This window comes from Antennarius striatus, chromosome 14 (genome assembly GCF_040054535.1).
Source record: "Antennarius striatus isolate MH-2024 chromosome 14, ASM4005453v1, whole genome shotgun sequence".
Taxonomy (NCBI): domain Eukaryota; kingdom Metazoa; phylum Chordata; class Actinopteri; order Lophiiformes; family Antennariidae; genus Antennarius; species Antennarius striatus.
In genome coordinates this window covers 20,312,382-20,320,972 of record NC_090789.1, presented here as the reverse complement: position 1 = coordinate 20,320,972, position 8,591 = coordinate 20,312,382, and the positions used below count along the sequence as shown (strand labels likewise).

The 8,591-nt window shown below is 39.4% G+C and overlaps 1 long non-coding RNA gene across 1 annotated transcript; it reads right to left on the bottom strand.

Annotated features, from left to right (window-relative positions):
- Positions 1–1,951: 1,951 nt before the first annotated feature.
- On the bottom strand, positions 1,952–4,085 carry LOC137607797 (uncharacterized). The gene is made up of 4 exons (XR_011038037.1): positions 3,949–4,085; positions 2,832–2,910; positions 2,427–2,597; positions 1,952–2,322 (listed from the first exon to the last, which is right to left on the bottom strand). It is a non-coding gene; the product is annotated as an uncharacterized lncRNA (long non-coding RNA).
- Between the last annotated feature and the right edge of the window lie 4,506 nt (positions 4,086–8,591).

Genomic DNA, 8,591 nt, shown 5'->3' with positions numbered 1-8,591 from the left:
ATCAGCTGTTTAACTTCATTCCCTCTGCTCTCCACTAATCTTTCCCCCAGTTTCAGTAGGTACATCATGACCTCAAGAAGTTTAGCAGAGACGTCTAGTGGACAGTTTCACAAGGCTGAGGACATAACCTGATCAGTCACACAGACATTTAGTGCAGACAAAATTATTAACAGATACTGACATTTACGCAAACACTTCTAAAAACAGGTTAGATTCTTGCAGAATCTTTCATGACCTCCAGACTTCCTGGGGCCGTTTCTCCCAAGTGCTGAAAGATTTGACACACACACTTTAGATTTTTGGGTCAAGAAATTATATTATTTTATTATATTATTTTATCGTATTAAAAAACTTTCTACCACACACGTTCATCAAATCTTCAAAGTACTCTTTCCATCTTCCCATCACACTACTGGCACCTGTCAATAGACTTCCATCCCTATCCTTAATCACCCTAACCTGCTGCACGTCCTTCCCATCTCTATCTCTCTGTCTTGCCAACCTGTATAGATCAGTCTCTCCCTCCTTACTGTCCAACCTAGCATACAAGTCATCATAAGCATGTTGTTTGGCCTTTGCTACCTCTACCTTCACCTTACGCTGCATCTCCCTGTACTCCTGTCTACTCTCCTCAGTCCTCTCAGTGTCCCACTTCTTCTTAGCTAACCTCTTTCTCTGAATACACTCCTGTACCTCCTCATTCCACCACCAAGTCTCCTGATCTACTTTCCTTCCAGATGACACACCAAGTACTCTCCTACCTGTCTCCCTGATCACATTAGCTGTAGTTGTCCAGTCATCTGGAAGCACCTCCTGACCACCCAGAGCCTGTCTTAACTCCTTCCTAAAAGTCATGCAACACTCTTCCTTTTTCAGCTTCCACCATTTCATCTTCCAACAGTAGTCCAATTTCCGCCAGCACCCTGTAGGTCAACAGCACCAATGGTGGTCGTTGTTAACGCAGGCCTCGACTGATCCAGTATGGAAGTCATAGGTTTGATTCGCATGTTTGATTTGGCAAAAGTTTTACGCCGGATGCCCTTCCTGACGAAACCTTCTGTATTTATCCAGGCTTGGGACCGGCACAATAAGACACTGGCTTGTGTCCTCTTGCGGCTACATTCAGGAAGTTAATATATAAACAATCCAAAAACAATAATCATGTTTCTGAGCTGTTGGCACTAAAACTAAATGTATCATAAAATATGTTATAAATGAAAGTCTATCACACACACACACACACACACACACACACACACACACACACACACACACACACACACACACACCTATCCTTGTCTGTATTACATCGTCATGCCACAAGAGCCGCCGGCCAATTGTGGGAACCGGCCTTTCCAGTGCACCTACAGCTCTGAAAAAAATCAGGAAACATCCTGAATGCTTCCTCAACAGAAATCTCACTTCAAATTATCAATTAGAGAAAGTAAAATTTCCAGACCTGACAAGGATCGTACCTGTGGGGACTTGTCAGGTTCTTAAACATATGTGGGGAAACGTAAGCACAATATCTGGTATTTAGTCATATGTGGGGGTACGTAAGCACAGTATCCAGTTTATCTTCCTTACTGGGCACCACTTGACACACATTCAGGTTAAACTTACTCTGTTGAACCTAATATACTTACTGTGGAGGTAAGTAATGCAAAACCTTGATACATCTTGAAAAACACTGACAGAAGTCAAATAGACACAGAAGGCAAATATAGTTTTGCAATAGCATGCCATCTTGGAATGTTTCATCTAGATATTCCATAATTTATCTAAGTCAAATTACACTTTTACACCTTGTGATGTATTGTTTGCTAATGATTAGAGACTCAGGCTGTTTGGTTGAATTTTCTAGTTACAACTTTATTTTTTTATTTTTTTTTTAATGCTTTGTAAGAACATTTAAACAAAATTTGTAACAAAACTAATAACTTAAAAGTTGCATTATACGATAAATTCTCAGAAAATACTTTAACATTAAATTAAAACTTAAAGTGCAACTAAAAATAAATAAAATTTCTGCAACTTTAGATTTCACACTTAAAAAAATATAAAAAACCTAATGGTCTCTGGAACTTCTATCAGCATACAGTGACCAAATTTAGACTTCCTTTTTCACAGCTATGATTCAGTTTTTGATGTAGAATTTTATGGCTAGCCAATTTCTGTGTTTGAGTGCTAAGTTTTCCATTTGAAGACACTTATCACAGTCATTTTTCCCTGGAGCCCGACAGGAAGTGATGAACATCATGTGCCTTTAAACTGCAAGTATCTCCTCTGTTTGCCACGGCCGTCTCTTGAAAGGATGCAGGCCTATTAAACAGTTAAACATACACACTTCTGTTACTTTAATGCCATCAGTATTCTACAATCATAGGCTGAAAGTTGTGTGACAGAAATACTCTTAGAAACCTTACGTCCTTTCCTTTCTGGTGAGAGGCAACGGTAGCTTTGTGAAGGTGTTACAGTGTCCTGCTCCATTGCTGTATTATTATTATTGTCCTCCGCTGTTTTTGCAATATTATCGTTTACATCTGGCACTTTGGTCTCTGTCTCTCTTCTCTGGCTTGATCTGACAACTGGACATTCTGAAAACCAGACGAGATTATATTGCAAAGTAAAATTTTGATAAAGACAGAATCTGTAGGATGCTAACCTACACTAATGACACTAATGTGTCATCTTGATAAGATCTTCAGAAAAACAAAACAAAACAGAATTAGAATCTAAAATTGTCCTTAACAATGAATATTTGATGAACAATATGAATAAAGAAATATGTAGTACATGCACTATTGTTATGCTAAAGTTGTGTTCTTTACCTGTATGCTTTTTGTCCTTCTCAGCCTGGTTTTGATTGTAAAGGCAATGTTTGGAGAATGGATTCTTTGGATTTCCAGTCTGTATGGAAGTTCAAGTGAATGTTATGTAATTTTAATTCGAACCAGTGTAGCAAAAGACAAAAACAGCTTGGAAACATAAACATAGAATTATAATGCCTGAAAGCTTTGACTGACATCTTTACACCTAAGACACTACATAGTTCACAATAAAAGAATTCAATAAAAACATTTCCTATGTGGGCTGGGTGTCAGAGTCATCTGAAATCCTATAATAACAACAACAATACACTGAATGACGCATGACAAAAAAAAAAAGAATGTGGTAAATACGATCAAAATTGAATCACAAGGTAGGAAGTAAACTGATAACTGCACAACCTTACACACGCATAATGCGTGTGCTCATTAGTAAAATGAATGTATCTTGAATAGATTTTTACATCCATGTACATACTAGGCTAAACTAATGTCTTTCAACATGCAACATATTAACTGCCTCACGGAGTCCCCACAAATACCTTTTAACTGACACTTGAGTGTGCTTGGGAGTAAAATAGATGTATCCTGAATAGATTTCACCTTGATGTCAATACAATACAAATACTAACCACTGCTATAACTTTTATTACATGAATATAGCTCACAGTTACACAGTAATGACTAATTATGGGTAACAACATGAAGTGGTCAAACATGGGCAAAGGAAACCAATCTGTATCTACAAGCTCATGTGAAAACCAGTTTTGATCTCTGGTCACCTTAACTGTCTCATGGCAAGCAAAAGATTCTTCCCACTTCACGGGCAAAAACAGTAAAACACTCTCATTAAATGTGCTTTATATCAACCACCTCACGGGGTCCCCACAAATGCCTCTCACCTGACATGTGACAGTGTGCTTGCTAGCAAATCAGTAAGGAACTGGCCCATCCCCCACCCATCAGGAACAGTTGCAAAGTCCCCTCAAATACCTCGAACCTGACATCTGAGAGTGTGCTTAACAGCAACTTTAAGAGTATAACTAACCTACTGCCCTTTTCAAGCACAATTAGTTTGACATTTAATAAACCAGGTAAGCCTTAAACTAACAAGTGGTACCTTGTTTGGTGAGGGTGGGCAGTCCAGTGCTTCCTCCTCAGTGTCGATGACAAGCTTAGCTTCAGAGGTTCCAGCCAAAGTTTCCTGTTCCAGTCTGAGGAAAAATTTCAACATTAACATCAGTACTTTAATCACCATAAAATTTATGTTAAGCTAAACAATTATGTGCAATATGAAAACAATATAGAATGCAAAAGGATTCTCTGAGTCCATGGACAAAAAAGGCTAAATTAATGTCTACAACCATGCATCATATTAACTGCCTCACGGAGTCCCCACAAATACCTTTTAACTGACACTTGAGTGTGCTTGGGAGTAAAATAGATGTATCCTGAATAGATTTCACCTTGATGTTAATACAATACAAATACTAACCACTGCTATAACTTTTATTACATGAATATAGCTCACAGTTACACAGTAATGACTAATTATGGGTAACAACATGTAGTGGTCAAGCATGGGCCAAGGAAACCAATCTGTATCTACAAGCTCATGTGAAAACCAGTTTTGATCTCTGGTCACATTAACTGTCTCATGGCAAGCAAAAGATTCTTCCCACTTCATGGGCAAAAACAGTAAAACACTCTCATTAAATGTGCTTTATATCAACCACCTCACGGGGTCCCCACAAATACCTCTCACCTGACATGTGACAGTGTGCTTGCTAGCAAATCAGCAAGAAACTGGCCCATCTCCCACCCATCAGGAACAGTTGCCACAGCCCCCTCAAATACCTTGGACCTGACATCTGAGAGTGTGCTTAACAACAACTTTAAGAGTATAAATTACCTACTGCCCCTTTCATGCACAAACAGTTTGACTTTTAATAAACCAGGTAAGCCTTAAACTAACAAGTGGTACCTTGTTTGGTGAGGGTGGGCAGTCCAGTGCTTCCTCCTCAGTGTCGATGACAAGCTTAGCTTCAGAGGTTCCAGCCAAAGTTTCCTGTTCCAGTCTGAGGAAAAATTTCAACATTAACATCAGTACTTTAATCACCATAAAATTTATGTTAAGCTAAACAATTATGTGCAATATGAAAACAATATAGAATGCAAAAGGATTCTCTGAGTCCATGGACAAAAAAGGTTAAATTAATGTCTACAACCATGCATCATATTAACTGCCTCACGGAGTCCCCACAAATACCTTTTAACTGACACTTGAGTGTGCTTGGGAGTAAAATAGATGTATCCTGAATAGATTTCACCTTGATGTCAATACAATACAAATACTAACCACTGCTATAACTTTTATTACATGAATATAGCTCACAGTTACACAGTAATAACTAATTATGGGTAACAACATGTAGTGGTCAAGCATGGGCAAAGGAAACCAATCTGTATCTACAAGCTCATGCGAAAACCAGTTTTGATCTCTGGTCACATTAACTGTCTCATGGCAAGCAAAAGATTCTTCCCACTTCACGGGCAAAAACAGTAAATCACTCTCATTAAATGTGCTTTATATCAACCACCTCACGGGGTCCCCACAAATACCTCTCACCTGACATGTGACAGTGTGCTTGCTAGCAAATCAGTAAGGAACTGGCCCATCCCCCACCCATCAGGAACAGTTGCAAAGTCCCCTCAAATACCTCGAACCTGACATCTGAGAGTGTGCTTAACAGCAACTTTAAGAGTATAACTAACCTACTGCCCTTTTCAAGCACAATTAGTTTGACATTTAATAAACCAGGTAAGCCTTAAACTAACAAGTGGTACCTTGTTTGGTGAGGGTGGGCAGTCCAGTGCTTCCTCCTCAGTGTCGATGACAAGCTTAGCTTCAGAGGTTCCAGCCAAAGTTTCCTGTTCCAGTCTGAGGAAAAATTTCAACATTAACATCAGTACTTTAATCACCATAAAATTTATGTTAAGCTAAACAATTATGTGCAATATGAAAACAACATAGAATGCAAAAGGATTCTCTGAGTCCATGGACAAAAAAGGCTAAATTAATGTCTACAACCATGCATCATATTAACTGCCTCACGGAGTCCCCACAAATACCTTTTAACTGACACTTGAGTGTGCTTGGGAGTAAAATAGATGTATCCTGAATAGATTTCACCTTGATGTTAATACAATACAAATACTAACCACTGCTATAACTTTTATTATATGAATATAGCTCACAGTTACACAGTAATGACTAATTATGGGTAACAACATGTAGTGGTCAAGCATGGGCCAAGGAAACCAATCTGTATCTACAAGCTCATGTGAAAACCAGTTTTGATCTCTGGTCACATTAACTGTCTCATGGCAAGCAAAAGATTCTTCCCACTTCACGGGCAAAAACAGTAAAACACTCTCATTAAATGTGCTTTATATCAACCACCTCACGGGGTCCCCACAAATGCCTCTCACCTGACATGTGACAGTGTGCTTGCTAGCAAATCAGCAAGAAACTGGCCCATCCCCCACCCATCAGGAACAGTGCACACAGTCCCCTCAAATACCTCGAACCTGACATCTGAGAGTGTGCTTAACAGCAACTTTAAGAATATAACTAACCTACTGCCCTTTTCAAGCACAATTAGTTTGACATTTAATAAACCAGGTAAGCCTTAAACTAACAAGTGGTACCTTGTTTGGTGAGGATGGGCAGTCCAGTGCTTCCTCCTCAGTGTCGATGACAAGCTTAGCTTCAGAGGTTCCAGCCAAAGTTTCCTGTTCCAGTCTGAGGAAAAATTTCAACATTAACATCAGTACTTTAATCACCATAATATTTATGTTAAGCTAAACAATTATGTGCAATATGAAAACAATATAGAATGCAAAAGGATTCTCTGAGTCCATGGACAAAAAAGGCTAAATTAATGTCTACAACCATGCATCATATTAACTGCCTCACGGAGTCCCCACAAATACCTTTTAACTGACACTTGAGTGTGCTTGGGAGTAAAATAGATGTATCCTGAATAGATTTCACCTTGATGTTAATACAATACAAATACTAACCACTGCTATAACTTTTATTACATGAATATAACTCACAGTTACACAGTAATGACTAATTATGGGTAACAACATGTAGTGGTCAAGCATGGGCCAAGGAAACCAATCTGTATCTACAAGCTCATGTGAAAACCAGTTCTGATCTCTGGTCACATTAACTGTCTCATGGCAAGCAAAAGATTCTTCCCACTTCATGGGCAAAAACAGTAAATCACTCTCATTAAATGTGCTTTATATCAACCACCAAACGGGGTCCCCACAAATACCTCTCACCTGACATGTGACAGTGTGCTTGCTAGCAAATCAGTAAGAAACTGGCCCATCCCCCACCCATCAGGAACAGTTGCAAAGTCCCCTCAAATATCTTGGACCTGACATCTGAGAGTGTGCTTAACAGCAACTTTAAGAGTATAACTAACCTACTGCCCTTTTCAAGCACAATTAGTTTGACATTTAATAAACCAGGTAAGCCTTAAACTAACAAGTGGTACCTTGTTTGGTGAGGGTGGGCAGTCCAGTGCTTCCTCCTCAGTGTCGATGACAAGCTTAGCTTCAGAGGTTCCAGCCAAAGTTTCCTGTTCCAGTCTGAGGAAAAATTTCAACATTAACATCAGTACTTTAATCACCATAAAATTTATGTTAAGCTAAACAATTATGTGCAATATAAAAACAATATAGAATGCAAAAGGATTCTCTGAGTCCATGGACAAAAAAGGCTAAATTAATGTCTACAACCATGCATCATATTAACTGCCTCACGGAGTCCCCACAAGTACCTCTCACCTGACATGTGACAGTGTGTTTGCTAGCAAATCAGTAAATGTGCTTTATATCAACCACCTCACGGGGTCCCCACAAATACATCTCACCTGACATGTGACAGTGTGCTTGCTATCAAATCAGCAAGAAACTGGCCCATCCCCCACCCATCAGGAACAGTTGCCACAGTCCCCTCAAATACCTCGAACCTGACATCTGAGTGTTTAAGCCTTAAACTAACAAGTGGTACCTTGTTTGGTGAGGGTGGGCAGTCCAGTGCTTCCTCCTCAGTGTCGATGACAAGCTTAACTTCAGAGGTTCCGGCCAAAGTTTCCTGTTCCATAGCCTGAGGAACCTTTACAAACCTTTACTTCCAACTCTCCAGTTTTGTAAAGCTCTTTCGCTGCATGTTCAATCGCATCTGTTTCAGGGGCCTTCCTACGGCTCATTGTTGCATGAACACTAGAGTGACATGACCGTGTAGATGTTTCAAGACCCTTGAAAGAGGAGATGAAATGTCAAAATAGACATGTATAGCTTTGGTAATTTCATGGGATATATCACAAAAATAATAACATCACAACAGCAAGTCATTGTTGAAAAAAATCCATTCATTACAAGGTCTGATATATTTTTAACAGTTATAATGGGAGGTACTGAAGGGCGCTATTTGGCTCTGTTCAGACTGCAGGCAAATCAGATACCAATCAGATTTCTTTCCATACCTGATTTCTGGGCTGACTGTTTTTAGCAAGTGTCCAAATGCAATCTTGCTCTGTTCAGACTGGGCCACATTATTGGCCGATCTGACAGGTTGCTGTAGCAGCAAGTCGGGGCGGAGGCATTGTTCAGTGCGTGTAATGTGTGAGGTCATATAACTGCAACGACGGCAACAATGATGACAAGCATGGACGTTGTTTA